We start from the raw sequence: 26,061 nt of genomic DNA on the forward strand, positions 1-26,061 counted from the left end.
ACATCGGCAAGTATTTTCATATAAAAAAATCTCCATTTATTCTGGCTCTTAATAACAAAATAAAGAGGGAAGGCAACGCTGGAGAAACAGCTGGAAATTGTGAAGCCTTTGGCCCCCAGGGCAGACATCAACTCTGTGTATAAAAAAATTGGTAGCTTGAGAAGTCCATATAGAAGGGAGCACAATCTGGTCCAGGACTCCCAGAGATCACGAACAGCAGCAGATGACATGTATGTCCCCAGGCTGTGGTACTACAACAGCCTGCGTCTTCTGTCAGACCAGACTGAACCCAGGCAATCACTTTCTTCTCTTCACTGCAGCCTTCCCTCCATGCTGCCCCGCACTCTTCCCTGCAGCCTTTCCTGCAGGCTGTGGCTCTGGAGGTGGACTTGTGGCAGGAGGAGGAGGAGGAGGAGGATGGGCGAGCCTACATAAGTGGACATCATTGGTCATTTGCCCCCTCAGCCCCTTGTGAATGGCCTCAAAAAAATCTTTTCACAGTTGAGGCATTGGCCCTCCTCCATTTTCTGCATATTTGAGGCTAGATAGTAGCCATAGGCCTCTCCAGCATCGAGGGGGGCTTTCAGGGCGTCATTAGCCTCCTTAATGAGGACAAGTGCTGTCTCCTCCACACTCCTCCCCTTCCTGGGCCTTTTGGTTGGAAGGCGGAGGAGAGGCACCTGTGATTGGGTGAGGCTACTGGGCTCCGCAACCTCCTGGCTGACACTTACCCCCGCCTCCTCCTGGCTGACACTTACTCCCGCCTCCTCCTGTGTGTCACACTCCAGAGCCTCGTCCTGGCTGAGGTCTTTCTGTGTATGAAAAAGGGACATAATTTTAGTTTTTGGTTCATCAGTCACACACAATTTTCAGTTCATGACTATTGCAAATTGAATGTTAATAACTAGAAAAGACTATAATTCTGACCCCAGTATTTTTCATTCTTGTCCCAATAATTTTTGGCCCCTACCGTCTATTGATATGTAAAACACTTTTTGTTAAATCATTAATTTGTTATTAATAATAACATCTAGTTAACAATTATCATTTTCCTACAAAAATTATGTTTAAACATACTATATCTGGCTTCATCTGGGCTCCTTAATTTCTTCCAGGATGGAAGGCCCAGGTTGGTCCTGGGAAGCCTCAGCTGGGGTTGAGGGAAGGGTGGATGGAAGGGGGGCCGGAAGAGTCAAAAGTGATTCCCTGGCTTCAATCTGGTCTTCTAGAAAACACATTCTGCTGTAGTATCACAGACTGGGTACATACACATCTTCTGCTGCTGCTCCTGACCTAATGGACTTGTGGACCTGCTGAAGCTCCTTCCTATGCGTGCTTCTCAAGCTACCAATTTTCCTCTCCACAAAATCGATGTCTGCGTCAGGGACCCGAGTCTTCACAAATTCCAGCAGTTTCTCCATCAATGCCTTCCTTGCTCGTTTGTTGCGATATAAGGGGTTTTTCACCTCCCACAAATTGCGCATATCCCTGTATCTGTCTATGAATTCGCTGAGTAATTCTGGCTCTTTAAATTGTTTCGTTTTTGCTGCAAGACCAAACAAAAGATAAAAACACTAATATAAGGCTAAACTCTCCTAATCTTATCCCAATATAGGCCTCAAACTAGAATCAGTATAGGCTACTCATTTCCCAAGTTAAAATGTTACCTTCGTTATTACATTCGTCGTTTCCATTCCTCCTTCCTCCGCACACAGAACATAGGTACAACACATGCGTATTAGCTTTATAGACACTGAGCATGCGTGAAACACCGCCCTCGTTGCAGGCCCCTGACGTTCTTTCTAGAATATATCTCTTTCGTCGCAGTGGGGGAGAGGAACATGGCGGAGACACAGCAGGTGCGTAATAGCAGTAAAGAGGAGGAAAGCCCGGAGCCCAAAACATCACGATCTCAGAGGAGGAAATTTAAGGCCTCCAATATGTCCTTTGGTGAGATGGTGGAGATGGTCGACATATTGAAGAGGGCCGACTATGATGGGAAATATGGACCGTACACCAACCCTAATGAGAGAAAGGCCAAGATCATGACTAAAGTTGTGAAGAGTCTGCGCCAGATTTTTGGGGTACAATGATCCAGGGAGCAATTAAGGAAACTCTGGTCAGACCTGAAACTGAGGGAGCAGGATCAGTATAGAAGGATCAAGAAAATGCTTCTAAAAAGTAAGTAGTTGTTGTGTGTTACGATTATTATTGTTACTTGCATGTTGCGCCATGTGCTTTTCTTTACTGTTTGACAGTTTAAAATGGCTACTTTCATGTTCGTGGGCACAGTAATCGGTCATAGTAAACATTGCTCGATTGCAAATAAATGTTTTTGCCAGATACAGGGTTAACTACATTTGGTCATGATAATTTGTATTCAAAGAAGTTTAGGACATTGTTGTCTAGATGTGTTTAAAACTAGAATGAATTACAAACTTGATTCAGTGTAATGTAAGGAGAGGACACTCAGCAGCTGTTTACACATCTGGACTCTGGAGCACTAGTGTGGGACACAAGAACAAACTTTTTAGGATGTCCTACACAGGTACTCCAGTGGATACTTGGGGTGTCTTCATGTGTGAAACTTGTCCAAAAAGGGTAAGTATTCCAGCTTTGGTAAGGGAAAAAATAATGTCTTCAGCTTGGAACTCTGCCAAAACAGACAAGTGTACCCCACTTCCAAGCAATGTTTCATATTCCTATTTCTGGACTCAAATATCTGTGTGCTAAGTATACCTTTTGTTTCATTCTCATAGGGGAGCAAACACTCGGAAAATATGAGGACACTAGGGACCCCCCCCCCTTCCCCCCACCTCCTGAAGAAGGGGAACAAAGGTCACAACCTGAGGATATGGAGGAAGGAGAGGTGGTGGAGATTGTCACCACAACAGGTCAGTGTCAGACGCCACAGATTCGGGTAATAGATGTGTGCCTGCATATTTTTAATACATGGTGTGTATTTTTATTTTTAGGTGATGTTCAGGTTATGGTACCAAAATCCAGTGATTTCACCAGTGACAGTGCACAAACGGATGATCCAGGAAATCATGTTTTGTAGTTGTGATTTAGACATTATCAAAGAAAAAACCAAGGAGATTGAACAAAGACTGAAGAACATAATTGATGTACTAGGGAGAATTTAAATCCTAAAAAGATTCCTTGAATTCTTTTTTTTTTTTTTTTTACAATAATTTTATCTAAAGTTTTAATACAGTTTAAGATAAAGGTGTGTAGTTTGGATTTAGACATCATCAAGCAAAAACAAATGAGTTTGAACAAAAACTGAAGAACATGATTGATGTATTAGGGAGACTCTAAATAACAACAAAATTCCACCATTTCAGATTTTTTTTTACCAATTGTTAAAAATTTTTGTTGCATTTTAAAAGTCAAATTTGGAAGATGCACACAGTGTGTCAACATGTGCTATCTGCCATCAGGGGATTTCAATGTACGCGTTTTGTGGGTGCAACCCCTTCCTCACAACTCTAGTAGGTAAGATGAAGTGGTTGCACCCCCAAAACACGTCCATTGATCCCCCATGATGGGAAATAACACATGTTGACATTAGGTATGGGATCAGAAAGGAATTCCCCATTTTGACTCACAATTTGTGTGCATCTTCTAAATGTGGCTTTTACAGGGGTGACTTCACCCAATCTGATGAAGGCAATATCAAGACCTTTTTCACACTATAAAATGTCTGATATTGCCTTTTTTGCAATGTTGAACTTTGTAAGTTCCAGAGTTGTGTATGTTATGTTTGTAAACATGCCTGTTTCTGTATTTTTTTCAGAAATTTCAAGGTAAAACTTTAAAAAAAAATATGTGTTTTTTGTTACCACCGAATGTTTTATAAAACACACATGTGAATGTGCACGGAGTAAAAGGTTTTATACTCAACAATGTGTGGCTTCTTCTTTCAATGATCAATACAATTTTTTGTGTTAAGTTGGTGTTTACAGTGACAATATGTGTTATTTAATAATGGAAAAACCACTTGGCACTACAAGTGCACTAGGAGAACCTAGGAGACAGAAAAAATAAACCCAAGCAGTAAATGAAAATCAAGATTTGATCTGATAAAAGAGAAAATTTATTCAAAATGTGCTGGCATAGCAATGGCCCCCCTACCCGTAAAATATTCAACGTATTTTTCTCGCACTTCACGGGCGCTTTGGGGGGGCAAGCCAGGACGGCCAGCTTCCAGGGCTGTCATTGGAGTTTCTGAAAGTCCAGCCTCAGGCCCAACGGAGGCAACATAACTTGCATTATGTCTTTTTAAAAAATTGTGCAGGATGCAGCAACATAAAATGATATGGTTTAGTTTGTATTCCGACATATTTATGGCTGTTTGAAATAGGCGGAACTGGCTGGCCAGGATCCCAAAGGCATTCTCCACGACTCTTCTGGGTCTGGTCAGCCAGTAATTAAAAACCCTCTTCTCCGGAGTGAGGGTCCTCTGGGGGAATGGCCTTATCACGTGGTCACCCAGACTGAATGCCTCATCTGCGACGAAGACAAATGGCAGTCCTTCCACATTCTCCTCCGGAGGTGGCAATCCCAAGCCACCACTCTCGAGACGTCGGTAGAACTCGGTCCGGGCAAGACTATTAAACCCCTTGCAATTATAATAGTATGACCTCGAATGGGGTGGTGGGACGATGTGGATGTGCTTCCCATCGATTGCCCCTCCGCAGTTAGGAAAGTCTCAATGCTGGGCAAACTGGAATGTCACAGTCTGCCATTCCTGTGGCATTGAAGGAAACTGTGGAGTCAAACAAGAACAAAAAATTAGTCATTTTGCACATAAACATTGCAAGCAGATTAGACACAAACATTCTTGGCCAACATCAGTGTAACATTTATTTTAAGGAGTACTTAAAGGCTAAAATATAAGGCCCACTTATCAGATTCCTCACTCCCTCTGATGGCCCATTGTAAACATTTTAGGGGGGGTATGTTTTAGACAGGTAAAACTCTTCACTTCATTGAGAGCTGAATGCATAAATAATGTGTTTTACTTTGCCCAGCCTCTCCTTACTTACACTATTGGCAGCCCACTGGACAGGTAAGAAGTGTCATAATACAAAAATAAAAATACACACTGTATAAATTGAAGCACATTTTTACATTCTGCAATTACCTATCAAGATAATAATAGGAGAACAAAACTTTAAACAGTACCATTCGAAAGTATTCTGGCAGGCCCTTTCACTACATGCTTTGGGAAATTCATCCATAAATATGACCACAAAAGAGGTAGGTATAGTGTGTATGGGTTTGGCAAAGTCAGTTGATAGAGGATTGGTATCAGCTGATTTAGCAGTTGGGGGGGAGGGAGGGTTCCAAATGATTTTGGGCCACAAAAAAAAAGCCTCTGGCACTCTGCATGAATTTAAGCACACAAATAACATTTGGACACATTTTAGGGGGTGTTTAGGGTGAAGCACTACTATGGAGCTGACACAATACATTGTTAAGTGACTAGGCTATAGGTGTATATGGCCCCAGGATAGCATGCTGGGGAGGTTAGTGAAGGCAAATATGCATGTAGGCCAAAAAAAAAAAATTTTAAGCTTCCAGCATGCATGAGGACAAAGAGGACATTCACAGCATATTACAATCATGGTAATTAGGGAATGATGAAAGAAATACAATACATTAGCATACATTAAATACATATAATGTGATGTTAAAGGAGAAAACTTACCCTAATATAGTCCTTTTGCAGGACCTGAATAATAGCAGAACAGGTCTCGAATAATGATCCCCAGAGCCTGGGGGGAGGTGCCTGTCGAGAACTTGAGGTCCTGTAGACTTCTCCCAGTCCCCAAGTACCACAACGTGGAGACGAGCCTCTGCTCAGAAGTGATGGCTTGCCGCATGCAGGTGTTCTGCCTGCTGATATAAGGGGACAGCAAAGCCAACAAACGGTGAAAAATGGGGTCCGTCATCCGAGATAATTCCTGAAATTATCAGGGTTATTCTCCTGGATCTCCCTCAATAAAGGCATATGAGAGAATTGGTCATGCTGGGGTAACCAATTCTTGGTCCATGAACTCCTCTGTTCATGGACTGGGCTTGGGTCAAAGTAAGAACCCAAACACCAAGCCCCCACACAGCATGAACTCTACGACGAGTACGTACCCGTAACATGGCTTCAAAACGGTCTGCTGGTCAGAACGAACAAAACAGAACGCACTGAAGTACAGCAAGGCCTGTGAAGAGTGAGCTGGAAATCAGCGAAAACGAGCGAACAAGAACGCACTGAAAAACATATACGAACTGACTTCACGCACTGAAAACCAGATACAAACTCACAAGCACAAACTGAACAGCAGTAAAACGATCTGAAAAAACAGGAGTCTGAAAAGCATGAATCCTCTCTCACGAAACTTCTACTAACACGAGATAAACACGAGATTAGCAGAAGGAGCCCAAAGGGTGGCGCGCTGGCTATTGAACATCACTTTTCTAGTCCCGTCATATGTGTTGTACGTCACTGCGTTCTGGACAGTCGAACTTTAGTGTGACCGTGTGTACGCAAGACAAGCTTGAGCGGAATTCCGTCTGAAAAACCATCATAGCTTTTTCCGACGAGAATTCCGATCGTGTGTACGCGGCATAAGTGTTCGGAAATGGAATGTCCTAAATGGCTTTAACTCCTTTCACACTCGGGGTGTCGTTACAAATGTCATTTTGCTGCAGGGACTGTTCTAAACACGGGAAAAATGCGCCACTTTACAGGCATACTATAGTCACCCCCCAGGCATGATATTTAAAGGAATATTTCACTTTTATTGTTTTACTTTAAGCATTATTAAAATTACTGCTCCCGAAAAAAACGTCTGTTTTTAAAACTTTTTTTTGCTTTGATACATGTCCCCTGGGGCAGGACCGGGTCCCCAAACACTTTTTATGACAATAACTTACATATTAGCCTTTAAAATTAGCACTTTTGATTTTTCACGTTCGGGTCCCATAGACTTTAACGGTGTTCGCACAAACTTTTTGTTTGTTTGCATGTTCTGCCACGTACCACACCGGGGGGGGGGGGGGGGGTGTTCGGCTCATCCCTATTGCAATTGTATGCAACTAAAACCCATGTTTTTAGCACAAATTGTTAAACAGTGCCATTTATGTATGGTAAGTGTGGTTGAAAACTTTTGTTTGACTCTAATGCACCACCTTATTTCATCCTCCTGTTTTCCATATCTGCCATTACATTTATTTTATCTGGTAATGTTATTCCACCACACTGGGACAAGCCTGCAGGGAGGAAATCAAAGAGCATAGGTATGCATAGATGTATGCAGTCTATTGCATTATAGTGTGCACACCAAAGCTCAAAGCTGCAGTGAATGGTGGGTGTGGCCAAATTGTATTTACAATGGAAGGGGCTTAAAGGGACGTGGTTAAATAAAACAATGGTCCATGGGTGCAACGCAGTGTACCCATAGTTTTCGTATGGATTAGCTGCAGTTTGCCATAGACTTCTATTATGTCTCACGGTTTTAGTCCGCTTTCTGAAAAAAAAAAAAAACGAAACCGTGGTTTTGGTGTGCTTTCAGAAAGTGCATCATAACCATGGGACTTAATAGAAGTCTAATGAAAATCGTGGGTACACTCCCCTTCACCCATACTGTAAGAAAACCGCACTGTATCAGTCTGAAAGCCAAGCTGACCTTTAATTACTACTGACATATGAACTCTTTATTAATTAATACTGACCCTGGAACTCTGCTTCACTTACTACTGACCTCTGAGTCACTTCTGAACTATGCGTCACTTACTACAGATTTAAAAGGTCAGTACTAGGTGATTCAAAGTTCAGAGGTCAGTACTAAGTGAGGCAGAGGTTAGGAGTCAGTTCTAAGTGAAGCTGAGGTTAGGGGTCAGTGCTAAGTGAGGCAGAGTTCAGAGATCAGAGCTAGGTGAGGCAGAGGTCAGTGCTAAGTGATTGAGAGTTCAGAGATCAGTGCTAATTGACGGAGAGTTCAGAGGTCAGTACAAAGTGAGGGAGAGTTCAGAGATCAGTAATAAATGATGGAGAGTTCAGAGGTCGATGCTAAGTGATGGTGGTTTCAAAGGTTAGTACTAAGTGAGGCAGAGTTCAGAGGTTAGTACTAAGTGATGGAGAGTTCAGAAGCCTGTACTAAGTGAGGCAGAGTTCAGAAGTCAGTGCTAAGTGAGGTGGAGTTCAGCAGTAAGTACAAATTGAGGCAGGGTTTAGAGGTCAGTGCTAGGTAAGGCAGAGGTCAGGGGTCAGCAGTGACACAGAGTGCAGTAGTGACTGTCTGTCTCACCCCTGCACTGTTTACTTCTGTTCTCCCTGGACTCTTCACAGTACTTAGGATACCACAGCTCCAACTCATCTCCCCCTTCTCCTATTCCCTGGTCCAGTAGGCAGAGCTAAATTACAGCTATTTATAGCCCCACCCACTGGACCAGGGAATAGGACAAGGGGGAGAAGAGCCAAAGTTGCAGTACCCCACGTATTGTGAATAGGGATGTGCCGAACACCCCCCGGTTCGCATCAGAACCTACAAACGGACCGAAAGATCGCGTGAACTTTAGAATGTCATTAAAGTCTATGGGACTCGAACGTTCAAAATCAAAAGTGCTAATTTTAAAGGCTAATATGCAAGTTATTGTCCTAAAAAAGGTTTGGGGACCCGGGTCAATGCAAAAAAAAGTTTTAAAAATATTTTTTTGGGAGCAGTGATTTTAATGATGCTTAAAGTGAAAAAAAGTGAAATATTCCTTTAAATATCATACCTGGGGGGTGTCTTTAGTATGCCTGTAAAGTGGCACGTGTTTCCCGTGCTTAGAACAGTCCCTGCACAAAATGACATTTTTAAAGGAATAAAAGTAATTTAAAACTGCTTGCGGCTTTAATGTAATGTCGGGTCCCGGCAATATGGATGAAAATCAGTGAGACAAACGGCATGGGTACCCCCCCCCCCCCAGTCCATTACCAGGCCCTTTGGGTCTTGTATGGATATTAAGGGGAACCCGGCACCCAAATTAAAAAAAGGAAAGGCGTGGGGCCCCCCAGGCCCTATATACTCTGAAAAGCAGTATACAGGCGGTGCAAACAAGTAAGGGACTGTAGGTTTGTTGTTAAAGCGGGATTCCAGCCGTAAAAAAAAAAAAAAAAAATTTAAAAGTCAGCAGCTACAAACACTGTAGCTGCTGACTTTAAATAAGTACTTACCTGTCCTGGGTGCCCGCGATGTTGGCTGCCCAAGGCCGAGCCGTCCCTCGGCTCTCGGGTCCCGGCACTGCCATCCTAACTAAGGGAGTTGCGCAGCGCTTTGTGAATGGGACGCGATGTGTTGTGGGACACACACAGTTCCCATAACACACCGCGCCCCATTACCCAGAAGACAACTCGGGGAGGAGAAGAGACAACATCACCGCGGCGTAGGAAGAGGCAGATTAGGAAGACTGCCTAGCAACAGCCATTTCAAGTAAGTAAAAACATTTTTTTTTCTTTTCCTCCATTTTTTTAGGTATTTTTTTGTGCAATTTTTTTTTTCAGGGTGGACCTGCAGTTTAAGTAGAATCTGTTTCTAATTTTGAACTGGTACATTTTTAAAGTGTCGCTCCAGCCAAAAAAATCTATTTTTAAGCTTTTTGGAAAACATAGGGAAGGGTTATCACCCCTGTAACATTTGTTTTGCTGTCTGTGCACCTCTTCAGAAGATTTCACCTCACTTTCTGTCCCAATGACAAATGTTTTTTGAAAGTTTGGGGTTTTTAGTGAAACAAGGATTGGTGATAAAGCATCAGTGAAGAGGAGACACATTTTTCCCATATTAACTCTTATAGGGCGTACACACGGTCGGACTTTGTTCGGACATTCCGACAACAAAATCCTAGGATTTTTTCCTACGGATGTTGGTTCAAACTTGTCTTGCATACACACGGTCACACAAAGAAAATCCGATCGTTTTAAACGCGGTGACGTAAAACATGTACGTCGGGACTATAAACGGGGCAGTGGCCAATAGCTTTCATCTCTTTATTTATTCTGAGCATGCGTGGCACTTTGTCCGTCGGATTTGTGTACACACGATCAGAATTTCCGATAACGGATTTTGTTGTCGGAAAATTTTAACTCCTGCTCTCCAACTGTGTGTCGGAAAATCCGATGGAAAATGTCCGATGGAGCCCACACACGGTCGGAATTTCCGACAACACGCTCCGATCGGACATTATCCATCGGAAAATCCGACCGTGTGTACGGGGCATTACAGGAGAGAATTTCCCTTCCTAGGGGTAGATTTCATCTCACTTCCTGTTGTCTCCTTCCGTTTGCAAGTAGGAGTCCTTTGTAAGTTGGATGTTTGAAAGTAGGGGCCTGCCCTATATACTCTGCAGAAATTGCGGCCTTAGGTGTTGGTGTTGCCATAACACTGTAAGCCCTCACAGTTACTTATGGTGGGCGCATAAACGGCCCTGCTGTGAAATATTAGATCAAGAATTAGAATTGTAATTACATGCCATTGTTGAACAGTGGTAGAAAAATTGGGCTTTTGGTGGTGATGGTGGTGGTGCTGGTGCCACAACACTGTAAGTCCTCACAGTTACTCTTGTTGGGCACTGGAACGGGCCCTGCTGTGAAAAATTATATCAATAATTGTAATTACATGCACCTGTTGAACAGGGGCAGAAAATGTGGGCCTTTGATGGTGGTGGTGGTGGTGTTGCCACAACACTGTAAGCCCTCACAGTTACTCTTGGTGGGTGCAGGAATGGGCCCTGCTGTGAAATATTAGATCAAGAATTGTAATTACATGTCCCTGTTAAACAGGGGCAGAAAAATTGGGCTTTAGGCACTGGTGCCACAACACTGCAACCCCTCACAGATGCTATAGTTGGAGCACAGGAATGAGCCCTGCTGCAAGGTATTGCATCAAAACTTGTAATTATATGCCCCTGTTAAACATGGGCTGGAAATGTGGGCCTTGGGCACTGGTGCTGGTGCCACAACACTGCAACCCCTCACAGATACTCTAGTTGGAGTGCAGGAATGAGCCCTGCTGCAAAGTATTGCATCAAAAATTGTAATTACACGCCCCTGTTAAACAGGGGTAGAAAAATTGGGCCTTAGCCACTGCTGCAACAACACTGAAACCCCTCACAGATGCTATAGTTGGAGCGCAGGAATGAGCCCTGCTGCAAAGTATTGCAGCAAAAATTGTAATTATATGCCCCTGTTAAAGAGGGGCTGAAAATTTGGGCCTTGGCCACTGGTGCTGGTGCCACAACACTGCAACCCCTCACAGATACTCTAGTTGGAGCACAGGAATGAGCCCTGGTGCAAAGTATTGCATCAAAAATTGTAATTACACGCCCCTGTTAAACAGGGGTAGAAAAATTGGGCCTTAGCCACTGCTGCAACAACACTGAAACCCCTCACAGATGCTATAGTTGTAGCGCAGGAATGAGCCCTGCTGCAAAGTATTGCAGCAAGAATTGTAATTATACGCCCCTGTTAAAGAGGGGCTGAAAATTTGGGCCTTGGCCACTGGTGCTGGTGCCACAACACTGCAACCCCTCACAGATACTCTAGTTGGAGCACAGGAATGAGCCCTGGTGCAAAGTATTGCATCAAAAATTGTAATTATACACCCCTGTTAAACAGGGGCAGAAAAATTGGGCCTTGGCCACTGGTGGCGGTGAACAGAACCAAAAATGTTCTTACAAGCTATCAGCATGAAAATTGAGGAGGAAGAGGATTGTCACTCAGCATAACAGGATAGTCACTCAGCATCAGCATAGGCAGTCTTGAAGGGATCTCACATTAAAAAAAAACAATCGGTTACATCAGCATCAGGTGCTTGGTAGCTGGTGATCCAAGACTGATTCATTTTTATGAAGGTTAGCCGGTCGACCGATTCGGTGGACAGGCACACCCTGTGATCGTTTTCAAAGCCTCCAGCAGCATTGAATGTGCGTTCTGAAAGAACGCTGGATGCAGGACAGGCCAGTAGCTCAATTGCATACTGTGCAAGTTCTGGCCAGTGATCCATCCTCAAGACCCAGCAACCCAGAGGATTTTTGGTGGGAAAGGTGTCCAAGTCTGGTCTTGCCCCTAGGTAATCCTGCACCATGTGAATCAGATGCTGGCGATGGTTGCTGGAACCGATCAGACCTTGGAGCTGCGGACTAAAAAATTGTCTGAACGCATCGGTCAGATGGCCACCTTCTCCACCGCTCCTTCTGTGACTGACCGAAGCCTCAGCAACATGTTGTCCAGGAGGACCAGGAAATTGTAACCTCCCAGGCTCTGAAAACGCATTGCACAAACCTTTCTGCAAGGCCTCCTGAAGATGTTTCATCCTCTGCTCCCTCTGCGACGGCAAGATAAAGTCCGCAACCTTACCCTTGTAACGTGGATCAAGGTGGGGTTGCCAACCAGTAATGATCCCTCCCCTTGATACCACGAATACGAGGATCCTTATGCAAGCCTTGCAGAATCAGGGAGGCCATGCAGCGTAGGTTTGCTGAGGCATTCGGTCCAGAGTCCTCTGGGCCACTAAGGACGACATGATCCGCAGCCACCTTCTCCCAGCCACGTACAAGTCCATGGCTTTCTTCGGACTGTAAATAATCCCTTGAAGACTGCTGCTGATGCTGAGTGCCAGGCTCCTCCTCCATGCTAACACAATCCTCCTCCTCATCCTCTTCCTGTGTGATCGGCGGGCACGCAGGAACACTGTCTGGATAAAGGTGGCCTTGAGAGGTAAGTCCTCCTCTTCCTCCCTCTGTTCTTCCTCAAGTACCCTGTCCATTATTCCATACAGCGTGTGCTCCAACAGGTGGACAAGGGGGACAGTGTCATTGATGCATGCACTGTCACTGCTCATCATCCTCGTGGCCTCCTCAAATGGTGACAGGACAGTGCATGAATCCCTAATCATGGCCCACTGGCGTGGGGAAAAAAAAACAAGGTCCCCTGACCCTGTCCTGGCCCTCTGCTGCATGTGCAGTCGCTACAGCATGGCGAACATTGAGTTCCACCTGGTGGGCATGTCACAGATTAGGCGGTTCTTGGCCAGGTTAAATTCCTTTTGGAGGTCAACCAGCCGAGCACTGGCATTATATGACCTGCGGAAATGCACACAGACTTTCCTGGCCTGCCTCAGGACATCCTGTAAGCCCAGGTACCTGCCCAAGGACCACCACCACTAACTGCACCACCAAGTTAAGAACGTAAGCCCCAAGGACACATGGGTCAGTTGTCCCTGTCAGAGGGCGGAGAGGAGGTTGGTACCATTGTCGCAAACCTCCATACCTGGCTTAAGCTGGCATGGCATCAACCACCTCTGAACCTACCCCTGCAGAGCTGACAGAATCTCTGCCCCAGTGTGGCTCCTGTCCCCCAAGCACACCAGCTCAAGCACCGCCTGACATCTTTTTGCCTGCGTGCTTGCGTAGACCCTTGAACGCCTACAGAGCACTGCTGGTTCCGAGGACAAATCAGCAGAGGAAGAGTCCATGGAAGAAGAAGAAGAGGAGGGGGTGGAGGAGAGAGGTATCGCAGAATCACCACTAGTAGAATTTTAGAGGCGTGGTGGTGGAACAACCTCCAACACTACTGCACCTTGTCCTGCATCCTTCCCAGCTGCCAGAAGAGTCACCCAGTACGCGGTGAAAGATAGGTAACGTCCCTGTCCATGCCTGCTGGACCATGAGTCAGCGGTAATATGCACCTTACCGCTGACCACCCTGTCCAGCGAGGCCAAGACATTGCCTTCCACATACTGGTAGAAAGCCGGAATCGCCTTCTGTGAGAAAAAGTGACGTTTGGGAACCTGCCACTGAGGAACCGCACATTCCACAAACTTACGGAAGGGGGCAGAGTCTACCAACTGAAAAGGCAGCAGTTGAAGTGCTAGCAATTTAGCCAAGCTAGCATTCAACCGCTGGGCATGTGGATGGCTGGGAGCAAACTTCTTTTGGCGGTGCAGCAGCTGGGACAGGGAAATTTGTCTGGTACAATCTGACGTCGGTGTACCGATAGCAGATTGCCCGCAAGTACTTGGCTGTGACACACCTAATTCTACACCTTCATTCCTCTCAGTGCAGGTTTCAGAGAGGACTGAAGGTATAGTGGGGTTGGGTTGGAGATCCCAGCTGATGAGGAGCAAGGAGAGGTCTGCTTTGTTCCTTGGTGCGGGTCTTTTAGGTACGCTTGCCAACAAACTGCATGGCAGGTCGACATATGTCTGGTCAAGCATGTGGTGCCCAAGCGGGTGATGTTTTGGCCACGCGAGATACGCTTGAGACATATGTTGCAAATAGCAGCGGTGGGATCTGATGCACTCATCTCAAAAAAGGCCCACACCAAAGAACTTTTGGAATAATGCGCAGAGACAGCAGCGCCCTGCACATGTGGAGCTCTGCGGTGTGATTCAGTTGGTGTGCTGCCCTTAAGCTAGCCCCTGGTAGGCATCCTGCCTCATTGGAGATGTGCCTCCTCCTCCTCCTCCTCTCTCCTATCAGGCACCCACGTGGAGACCAGTGACCTCATCATCCCCTCCCTCCTCATCACTGGAGCAAACCTGGCAGTATGCTGCAGCTGGGGGAACATGACTGCCAGATTGCTGTCCTTCTTGGGCACCCCCTCTCTCTGGGCTCACGTTACTGCCTTCCTATAGCTGGGTACCATCATCGGAGCCTTCAAAATGCTGGGCATCCTCCTGGAGCATGTACCCAACACTGTGGTCAAACAGTTCGGGGGACTCCTCAGGAGGACATGGTGGGGCTAGGGAAGGAGTGACTGATGCCATTGAGCCGAGGGAAGAGGCCGCGTTGGCAGCTGCTTTGCCAAAGTACCATGAACCTGGGTGAGACAGGATGAGGAGGATGAGGACGGCTTGGTCATTCACTCTACCAAGTCTTCTGCATGTTGTGGCTCAACACGGCCAGCTGCCAAAAAAAAGGACAAGCGTGTCCCACGGCCACGTGCTGATGAGGATGCACCGTCCCCATGACCAGCACTGTTGCCTCTAGACAGAGAGCCTGCTTGCCCTCTTTTATTGGCTTGTGACTGTCTGCCTCTCCTTGTTGGCCTTCCAGACATACTAATGGCCTGCAGTGGGATGTAGCTGCACAAAGCTGGGATGTATATATATACTGATACTGCAACTAGCAGAATCAACTGCCTGCTTGTAGTATTATTAGTATGAGAACACCATAATTTGTCTTCAGGTAGCTTTAGGTGGACACTGTGCAGAGGACACAGTACACTAACTGTAAATACTGCAGCTGCCTGCCTGTGGTATTAATAGGATCAGAACAACAGCAATTGTCTTCAGGTAGCTTTAGGTGCACACTGTGCAGAGGATACAGTACACTAACTGTAAATACTGCAGCTGCCTGCCTGTGGTACTAATAGGATCAGAAGAACACCACCAATTTTCTTCAGGTAGCTTTAGGTGCACACTGCAGAGGACACAGTACATTAACTGTATATACTGCAGCTGCCTGCCTGTGGTATTAATAGGATCAGAAGAACACCAGTGATTTTCTTCAGGTAGCTTTAGGTGCACACTGTGCAGAGGACACAGTACACTAACTGTAAATACTGCAGCTGCCTGCCTGTGGTATTAATAGGATCAGAAGAACACCAGCAATTTTCTTCAGGTAGCTTTAGGTGCACACTGTGCAGAGGACACAGTACACAGACTGTAAATACTGCAGCTGCCTGCCTGTGGTATTAATAGGATCAGAACAACAGCAATTGTCTTCAGGTAGCTTTAGGTGCACACTGTGCAGAGGACACAGTACACTAACTGTAAATACTGCAGCTGCCTGCCTGTGGTATTAATAGGATCAGAACAACAGCAATTGTCTTCAGGTAGCTTTAGGTGCACACTGTGCAGAGGACACAGTACACTAACTGTAAATACTGCAGATGCCTGCCTCTGGTATTAATAGGATCAGAACAACAGCAATTGTCTTCAGGTAGCTTTAGGTGCACACTGTGCAGAGGACACGGTACACTAACTGTAAATACTGCAGCTGCCTGCCTGCCTGTGGTATTAATAGGATCAGAACAACAGCAATTGTTTTCAGGTAGCTTTAGGTGCACACTGTGCAGAGGACACAGTACACTAACTGTAAATACTGCAGCTGCCTGCCTGTGGTATTAATAGGATCAGAAGAACACCAGCAATTTTCTTCAGGTAGCTTTAGGTGCACACTGTGCAGAGGACACAGTACACAGACTGTAAATACTGCAGCTGCCTGCCTGTGGTATTAATAGGATCAGAACAACAGCAATTGTCTTCAGGTAGCTTTAGGTGCACACTGTGCAGAGGACACAGTACACTAACTGTAAATACTGCAGCTGCCTGCCTGTGGTATTAATAGGATCAGAACAACAGCAATTGTCTTCAGGTAGCTTTAGGTGCACACTGTGCAGAGGACACAGTACACTAACTGTAAATACTGCAGATGCCTGCCTCTGGTATTAATAGGATCAGAACAACAGCAATTGTCTTCAGGTAGCTTTAGGTGCACACTGTGCAGAGGACACGGTACACTAACTGTAAATACTGCAGCTGCCTGCCTGCCTGTGGTATTAATAGGATCAGAACAACAGCAATTGTTTTCAGGTAGCTTTAGGTGCACACTGTGCAGAGGACACAGTACACTAACTGTAAATACTGAAGCTGCCTGCCTGTGGTATTAATAGGATCAGAATAACACCAGCAATTTTCTTCAGGTAGCTTTAGGTGCACACTGTGCAGAGGACACAGTACACTACCTGTAAATGCTGCAGCTGCCTGCCTGTGGTATTAAAAGGATCAGAAGAACGCCACCAATTTTCTTCAGGTAGCTTTAGCTGCACACTGTGCAGAGGACACAGTACTCTAACTGTAAATGCTGTAGCTGCCTGCCTGTGGTACTAATATGATCAGAAGAACACCACCAATTGTCTTCAGGTAGCTTTAGGTGCACACTGTGCAGAGGACACAGTAAACTAACTGTAAATACTGCAGCTGCCTGCCTATGGTACTAATAGGATCAGAATATCACCACCAATTTTCTTCAGGTAGCTTTAGGTGCACACTGTACAGAGGACACAGTACATTAACTGTAAATACTGCAGCTGCCTGCCTGTGGTATTAATAGGATCAGAACAACAGCAATTGTCTTCAGGTAGCTTTAGGTGCACACTGTGGAGAGGACACAGTACACTAACTGTAAATACTGCAGCTGCCTGCCTCTGGTATTAATAGGATCAGAACAACAGCAATTGTCTTCAGGTAGCTTTAGGTGCACACTGTGCAGAGGATACAGTACACTAACTGTAAATACTGCAGCTGCCTGCCTGTGGTACTAATAGGATCAGAAGAACACCACCAATTTTCTTCAGGTAGCTTTAGGTGCACACTGTGCAGAGGACACAGTACATTAACTGTAAATACTGCAGCTGCCTGCCTGTGGTATTAATAGGATCAGAAGAACACCAGTGATTTTCTTCAGGTAGCTTTAGGTGCACACTGTGCAGAGGACACAGTACACTAACTGTAAATACTGCAGCTGCCTGCCTGTGGTATTAATAGGATCAGAACAACAGCAATTGTCTTCAGGTAGCTTTAAGTGCACACTGTGCAGTGGACACAGTACACAGACTGTAAATACTGCAGCTGCCTGCCTGTGGTATTAATAGGATCAGAACAACAGCAATTGTCTTCAGGTAGCTTTAGGTGCACACTGTGCAGAGGACACAGTACACTAACTGTAAATACTGCAGCTGCCTGCCTGTGGTATTAATAGGATCAGAACAACAGCAATTGTCTTCAGGTAGCTTTAGGTGCACACTGTGCAGAGGACACAGTACACTAACTGTAAATACTGCAGATGCCTGCCTCTGGTATTAATAGGATCAGAACAACAGCAATTGTCTTCAGGTAGCTTTAGGTGCACACTGTGCAGAGGACACGGTACACTAACTGTAAATACTGCAGCTGCCTGCCTGCCTGTGGTATTAATAGGATCAGAACAACAGCAATTGTTTTCAGGTAGCTTTAGGTGCACACTGTGCAGAGGACACAGTACACTAACTGTAAATACTGCAGCTGCCTGCCTGTGGTATTAATAGGATCAGAAGAACACCAGCAATTTTCTTCAGGTAGCTTTAGGTGCACACTGTGCAGAGGACACAGTACACAGACTGTAAATACTGCAGCTGCCTGCCTGTGGTATTAATAGGATCAGAACAACAGCAATTGTCTTCAGGTAGCTTTAAGTGCACACTGTGCAGTGGACACAGTACACAGACTGTAAATACTGCAGCTGCCTGCCTGTGGTATTAATAGGATCAGAACAACAGCAATTGTCTTCAGGTAGCTTTAGGTGCACACTGTGCAGAGGACACAGTACACTAACTGTAAATACTGCAGCTGCCTGCCTGTGGTATTAATAGGATCAGAACAACAGCAATTGTCTTCAGGTAGCTTTAGGTGCACACTGTGCAGAGGACACAGTACACTAACTGTAAATACTGCAGATGCCTGCCTCTGGTATTAATAGGATCAGAACAACAGCAATTGTCTTCAGGTAGCTTTAGGTGCACACAGTGCAGAGGACACGGTACACTAACTGTAAATACTGCAGCTGCCTGCCTGCCTGTGGTATTAATAGGATCAGAACAACAGCAATTGTTTTCAGGTAGCTTTAGGTGCACACTGTGCAGAGGACACAGTACACTAACTGTAAATACTGCAGCTGCCTGCCTGTGGTATTAATAGGATCAGAAGAACACCAGCAATTTTCTTCAGGTAGCTTTAGGTGCACACTGTGCAGAGGACACAGTACACAGACTGTAAATACTGCAGCTGCCTGCCTGTGGTATTAATAGGATCAGAACAACAGCAATTGTCTTCAGGTAGCTTTAAGTGCACACTGTGCAGAGGACACAGTACACTAACTGTAAATACTGCAGCTGCCTGCCTGTGGTATTAATAGGATCAGAACAACAGCAATTGTCTTCAGGTAGCTTTAGGTGCACACTGTGCAGAGGACACAGTACACTAACTGTAAATACTGCAGATGCCTGCCTCTGGTATTAATAGGATCAGAACAACAGCAATTGTCTTCAGGTAGCTTTAGGTGCACACTGTGCAGAGGACACGGTACACTAACTGTAAATACTGCAGCTGCCTGCCTGCCTGTGGTATTAATAGGATCAGAACAACAGCAATTGTTTTCAGGTAGCTTTAGGTGCACACTGTGCAGAGGACACAGTACACTAACTGTAAATACTGCAGCTGCCTGCCTGTGGTATTAATACGATCAGAAGAACACCAGCAATTTTCTTCAGGTAGCTTTAGGTGCACACTGTGCAGAGGACACAGTACACTACCTGTAAATGCTGCAGCTGCCTGCCTGTGGTATTAAAAGGATCAGAAGAACGCCACCAATTTTCTTCAGGTAGCTTTAGCTGCACACTGTGCAGAGGACACAGTACTCTAACTGTAAATGCTGTAGCTGCCTGCCTGTGGTACTAATATGATCAGAAGAACACCACCAATTGTCTTCAGGTAGCTTTAGGTGCACACTGTGCAGAGGACACAGTACACTAACTGTAAATACTGCAGCTGCCTGCCTGTGGTACTAATAGGATCAGAATATCACCACCAATTTTCTTCAGGTAGCTTTAGGTGCACACTGTGCAGAGGACACAGTACATTAACTGTAAATACTGCAGCTGCCTGCCTGTGGTATTAATAGGATCAGAACAACAGCAATTGTCTTCAGGTAGCTTTAGGTGCACACTGTGGAGAGGACACAGTACACTAACTGTAAATACTGCAGCTGCCTGCCTCTGGTATTAATAGTATCAGAACAACAGCAATTGTCTTCAGGTAGCTTTAGGTGCACACTGTGCAGAGGACACAGTACACTAACTGTAAACGCTGGAGCTGCCTGCCTGTGGTATTAATAGGATCAGAAGAACACCAGCAATTTCCTTCAGGTAGCTTTAGGTGCACACTGTGCAGAGGACACAGTACACTAACTGTAAATACTGCAGCTGCCTGCCTGTGGTATTAATAGGATCAGAAGAACACCACCAATTTTCTTCAGGTAGCTTTAGGTGCACACTGTGCAGAGGACACAGTACACTAACTGTAAATACTGCAGCTGCCTTCCTCTGGTATTAATAGGATCAGAACAACAGCAATTGTCTTCAGGTGGCTTTAGGTGCACACTGTGCAGAGGACACAGTACACTAACTGTAAATGCTGCAGCTGCCTGCCTGTGGTATTAATAGGATCAGAACAACAGCAATTGTCTTCAGGTAGCTTTAAGTGCACACTGTGCAGTGGACACAGTACACTAACTGTAAATACTGTAGCTGCCTGCCTGTGGTATTAATAGGATCAGAAGAACACTACAAATTTTCTTCAGGTGGCTTTAGGTGCACACTGTGCAGAGGACACAGTACACTAACTGTAAATACTGCAGCTGCCTGCCTGTGGTATTATAGGATCAGAACAACAGCAATTGTCTTCAGGTAGCTTTAGGTGCACACTGTGCAGAGGACACAGTACACTAACTATAAATACACTAATGCCCCGTACACACGGTCGGACATTGATCGGACATTCCGACAACAGAATCCTAGGATTTTTTCAGACGGATGTTGGTTCAAACTTGTCTTGCATACACACGGCCACACAAAGTTGTCGGAAAATCCGATCGTTCTGAACGCAGTGACGTAAAACACGTATGTCGGGACTCTAAACGGGGCAGTAGCCAATAGCTTTCATCTCTTTATTTATTCTGAGCCTGCGTGGCACTTTGTGCGTCGGATTTGTGTACACACGATCGGAAATTCCGACAATGGATTTTGTTGTCTGAAAATTTTATAGCAAGCTCTCAAACTTTGTGTGTCGGAAAATCCGATGGAAAATGTGTGATGGAGCCTAAACACGGTCGGAATTTCCAACAACAAGGTCCTATCACACATTTTCCGTCAGAAACTTCCGACCGTGTGTATGGGGCATTTCTGTAAATACTGCAGCTGCCTGCCTGTGGTACTAATAGGATCAGAAGAACACCACCAATTTTCTTCAGGTAGCTTTAGGTGCACACTGTGCAGAGGACACAGTACATTAACTGTAAATACTGCAGCTGCCTGCTTGTGGTATTAATAGGATCAGAAGAACACCGGCAATTTTCTTCAGGTAGCTTTAGGTGCACACTGTGCAAAGGACACAGTACACTATCTGTAAATACTGCAGCTGCCTGCCTGTGGTACTAATAGGATCAGAAGAACACCAGCAATTTTCTTCAGGTAGCTTTAGGTGAACACTGTGCAGAGGACACAGTACACTAACTAAATACTGCAGCTGCCTGCCCGTGGTATTATTAGGATCAGAACAACAGCAATTGTCTTCAGGTAGCTTTAGGTGCACACTGTGCAGAGGACACGGTACACTACCTGTAAATACTGCAGCTGCCTGCCTGTGGTAATAATAGGATCAGAAGAACACCACCAATTTTCTTCAGGTAGCTTTAGGTGCACACAGTGCAGAGGACACAGTACACTAACTGTAAATCCTGTAGCTGCCTGCCTGTGGTATTAATATAGGATCAGAAGAACACCACCACTTTTCTTCAGGTAGCTTTAGGTAAACACTGTGCAGAGGACACAGTACACTAACTGTAAATACTGCAGCTGCCTGCCTGTGGTACTAATAGCATCAGAAGAACACCACCAATTTTCTTCAGGTAGCTTTAGGTGCATACTGTGCAGAGGACACAGTACACTAACTGTAAATACTGTAGCTGCCTGCCTGTGGTATTAATAGGATCAGAAGAACACTACAAATTTTCTTCAGGTGGCTTTAGGTGCACACTGTGCAGAGGACACAGTACACTAACTGTAAATACTGCAGCTGCCTGCCTGTGGTATTATAGGATCAGAACAACAGCAATTGTCTTCAGGTAGCTTTAGGTGCACACTGTGCAGAGGACACAGTACACTAACTATAAATACACTAATGCCCCGTACACACGGTCGGACATTGATCGGACATTCCGACAACAGAATCCTAGGATTTTTTCAGACGGATGTTGGTTCAAACTTGTCTTGCATACACACGGCCACACAAAGTTGTCGGAAAAGCCGATCGTTCTGAACGCAGTGACGTAAAACACGTATGTCGGGACTCTAAACGGGGCAGTAGCCAATAGCTTTCATCTCTTTATTTATTCTGAGCCTGCGTGGCACTTTGTGCGTCGGATTTGTGTACACACGATCGGAAATTCCGACAATGGATTTTGTTGTCTGAAAATTTTATAGCAAGCTCTCAAACTTTGTGTGTCGGAAAATCCGATGGAAAATGTGTGATGGAGCCTAAACACGGTCGGAATTTCCAACAACAAGGTCCTATCACACATTTTCCGTCAGAAACTTCCGACCGTGTGTATGGGGCATTTCTGTAAATACTGCAGCTGCCTGCTTGTGGTATTAATAGGATCAGAAGAACACCGGCAATTTTCTTCAGGTAGCTTTAGGTGCACACTGTGCAAAGGACACAGTACACTATCTGTAAATACTGCAGCTGCCTGCCTGTGGTACTAATAGGATCAGAAGAACACCAGCAATTTTCTTCAGGTAGCTTTAGGTGAACACTGTGCAGAGGACACAGTACACTAACTAAATACTGCAGCTGCCTGCCCGTGGTATTATTAGGATCAGAACAACAGCAATTGTCTTCAGGTAGCTTTAGGTGCACACTGTGCAGAGGACACGGTACACTACCTGTAAATACTGCAGCTGCCTGCCTGTGGTAATAATAGGATCAGAAGAACACCACCAATTTTCTTCAGGTAGCTTTAGGTGCACACAGTGCAGAGGACACAGTACACTAACTGTAAATCCTGTAGCTGCCTGCCTGTGGTATTAATATAGGATCAGAAGAACACCACCACTTTTCTTCAGGTAGCTTTAGGTAAACACTGTGCAGAGGACACAGTACACTAACTGTAAATACTGCAGCTGCCTGCCTGTGGTACTAATAGCATCAGAAGAACACCACCAATTTTCTTCAGGTAGCTTTAGGTGCATACTGTGCAGAGGACACAGTACACTAACTGTAAATACTGAATACTGTAAATACTGTAAAAACACCTGCCTGCCTGTCAGTAGAAAGAGGATAACAGGAACGGATCTAGTTAAACTGAATACAGTATATATATATATTTATATATATATATATATATATATATATATATATTATATATATATACAACACCTAGGATGCATATATATACACAATACACTGTAAGTGCAGCTATGTGACTACTCTATCTAACTTAAATCCAATTACATTGTCTCTCTGTCTATCTCTCTCCGCTGCAACACACTACACAAGGCCACCATGCAGGCGGCCTTATATAGTGTGGGGCGTGTACTAAACCCCCTGAGCCATAATTGGCCAAAGCCACACTGGCTTTGGCCAATTACGTCTCTCTGTACAGATGGCGCTGTGATTGGCCAAGCATGCGGGTCATAGTGCATGCTTGGCCAATCATCAGCCAGCAATGCACTGCGATGCCGCAGTGAATTATGGGCCATGACATGCTACTTGAATTTGTCGCGAATGGTCCATAACGTTCGCAATTCGACGAGCGGTTGAACAGGCGATGTTCGATTCGAACATGGGTTCGACTTGAACTTGAAGCTCATCCCTAATTGTGAAGATTCCGAGGGAGAACAGACACAGAAAAGCAAATCCTCTTTCTGTGTCTTCACTACAGCTGCACTTGTTACAGGCAGCTACAGAGGAAATGCTGTTTGTTTATGCCAGGGAGGGGGCGGGTGCTAAATGATAGTAAGATGAGAAGAGGGCAGGGCTATGATTGGCTTGTAGCCCCACCCCCACTGTCACACCGGAATTAGGCACCCTCCCCGTACAAAGCCAATTACTCTTAATCACAGCCCTGCTTCCCAACTCCCCATGCCAGCCCTTTACTACCTGCCCCCTCCCCAGAATAAACAAGCATTGTTTCTTCTGTAGCTACTTGTGACAAGAGCAGCTACAGGAGAGACACAGAAGCTAGGAGCCGAGTTCCCGGAATGGCTCGATGGGACTGGGATTCAATTGAAATCTTGGGATGGTCCCGCCCAATCCATAGCACTTAGAAGGTATGCACAGGGGGTGATTAGAGTGTGCCCAGGCACACCTGGCACTATCCATGCGCATACCTATGCTCTTATGATTTTGATTTAGTTTGGCTTTGGTTGTGCCACTTGTTTCATATTTTTATAATTTTCCGATTCAAGGAGTGAGAGGCCTATGGTCTCTTATACAAAGAAAGAAAGGGCAGAAATATAAACTTTGATAGTGCAGAGAACCAACACTGGTCCACACCCAGCTATTTTGCCTCCTGCCCACAGTATTTCTTTAGGTTATTTTTTGGAACAATATTTTAAGTTTAGCATTTGTTTTTCATTTTCAGTTGTTATGTTAAAAAATTGGGTTATTTTTTGCTCATTAAGCTAACCCTGCCCAATTTAAGCTACGACAGTGGCCAGAGAAAGCAAAGGCCGTAAATAAAATGCTTTTAACATTCATTAACTTGTGGGCATTCAGTAGTGCTAAGCGAACTGGCTTGGGTTCGGATTGCTGGAGAATCCATGAACCCAGCCTAAAATCCACAAAGCCCAAACTGAATTGAAATCTACGAGTCCAATCTTATTATTTTTTCTGGCCTTTTTCAAGGCAAATTTTCAAGCTTTTGGTAAAGAAAAAAAGGCATGGGTAGCTTCCAGGGACATGTACAAATACAAAAAAAAATTAAAATACCATTTAGTGTGGAATAAGTCTTTTAATAAGACTTAAAAAATGGTGGAAAAAACCTGCGCTAATGAGCAAAACACAGTAAATAAAAATTACTTAAATTCACAAAAATGCAGCTGCAACAAAATACTCCAAATATCCATAAAGTAAAAAACATATAAATTAAAATTTGTGCGCTAGCAAAATATATAATAAAGTAGTACAATTAGGAAGCTCCTTGAGATAATACCCGGAGCCACAATGTGTTTAAATCCCAACACAAAAAAAATATCAAAACGGCAGATACAAGTAGTGCATTAAATCATATCTCCATAAAAAATGAAACAATGAAAGAATGTAAAAAATATTTGAAAAGAGGTGAAAGTTCTGAAGGTACGATTGGTCACTCAATCATTTAAAAACACCACATTCAGTCCATGAAACCAAGATTAGCAAAAATAAGTGAAAAAGAAAAAGAAAAAAGGAGATGTTCCTTTGGTGTGCCACATCAAAAGCAGAAAAGTGAAAAGGTGCGAGAGCACTTCCAAGCCACCATTGATTGCAGGAGAGGAGTAATGGATGTGCCCTTACCCCATTCGTTGGACCTCCTCTATGGCGAGGTCATACGGGCTTGCAGATATAACCCTCTGCGGGGACAGATGGAATATTGGTGTCCGGGTCTTGTTAACGTGCACCACCGACTCCGAGCTGATCCGACTGATCCGACTGCTACAGCATCAGGAGGGAGACTCAGGATTCGGAGGATCCATAATTAAGAAAAGAAGGGGAAAACTCCAATAGTGTAGTAGTAATATCAGGGATTTATTAGTTAAATAAACCGAAGGTATGTATACAAAAAATTCAAGTATGAAAATCATTAGATCTAAAAAGCCGGCATAAAAAAACAGAGGCTGAACGCCCGTGCAAACAAAGAACACGTGATGGCAAGCACTGCGAGGCCACGCCCTACATGTTTCGTCATACGTGACGTCTTCTACGGGGCATTATCCCAAGGAGCTTCCTAATTGTACTACTTCATTATATATTTTGCTAGCGCACAAATTTTAATTAATAAGACTTAAAGCCTAACTCAACTATTTGTTTCATTTCATTTTAAATAGTCTGTTTGGACCAAGCTGGTCCAAACTAACTATTTCATGCACCTGCTGTGAGCAATGCTATGTTCAAATAGTGGCATTGGGAATTTCCATCCTGCTCCTGGAACAAAATTGATTCT

The sequence above is a fragment of the Aquarana catesbeiana genome, linkage group LG02, assembly GCF_042186555.1.
Source record: "Aquarana catesbeiana isolate 2022-GZ linkage group LG02, ASM4218655v1, whole genome shotgun sequence".
NCBI classification, from domain to species: Eukaryota; Metazoa; Chordata; class Amphibia; order Anura; family Ranidae; genus Aquarana; species Aquarana catesbeiana.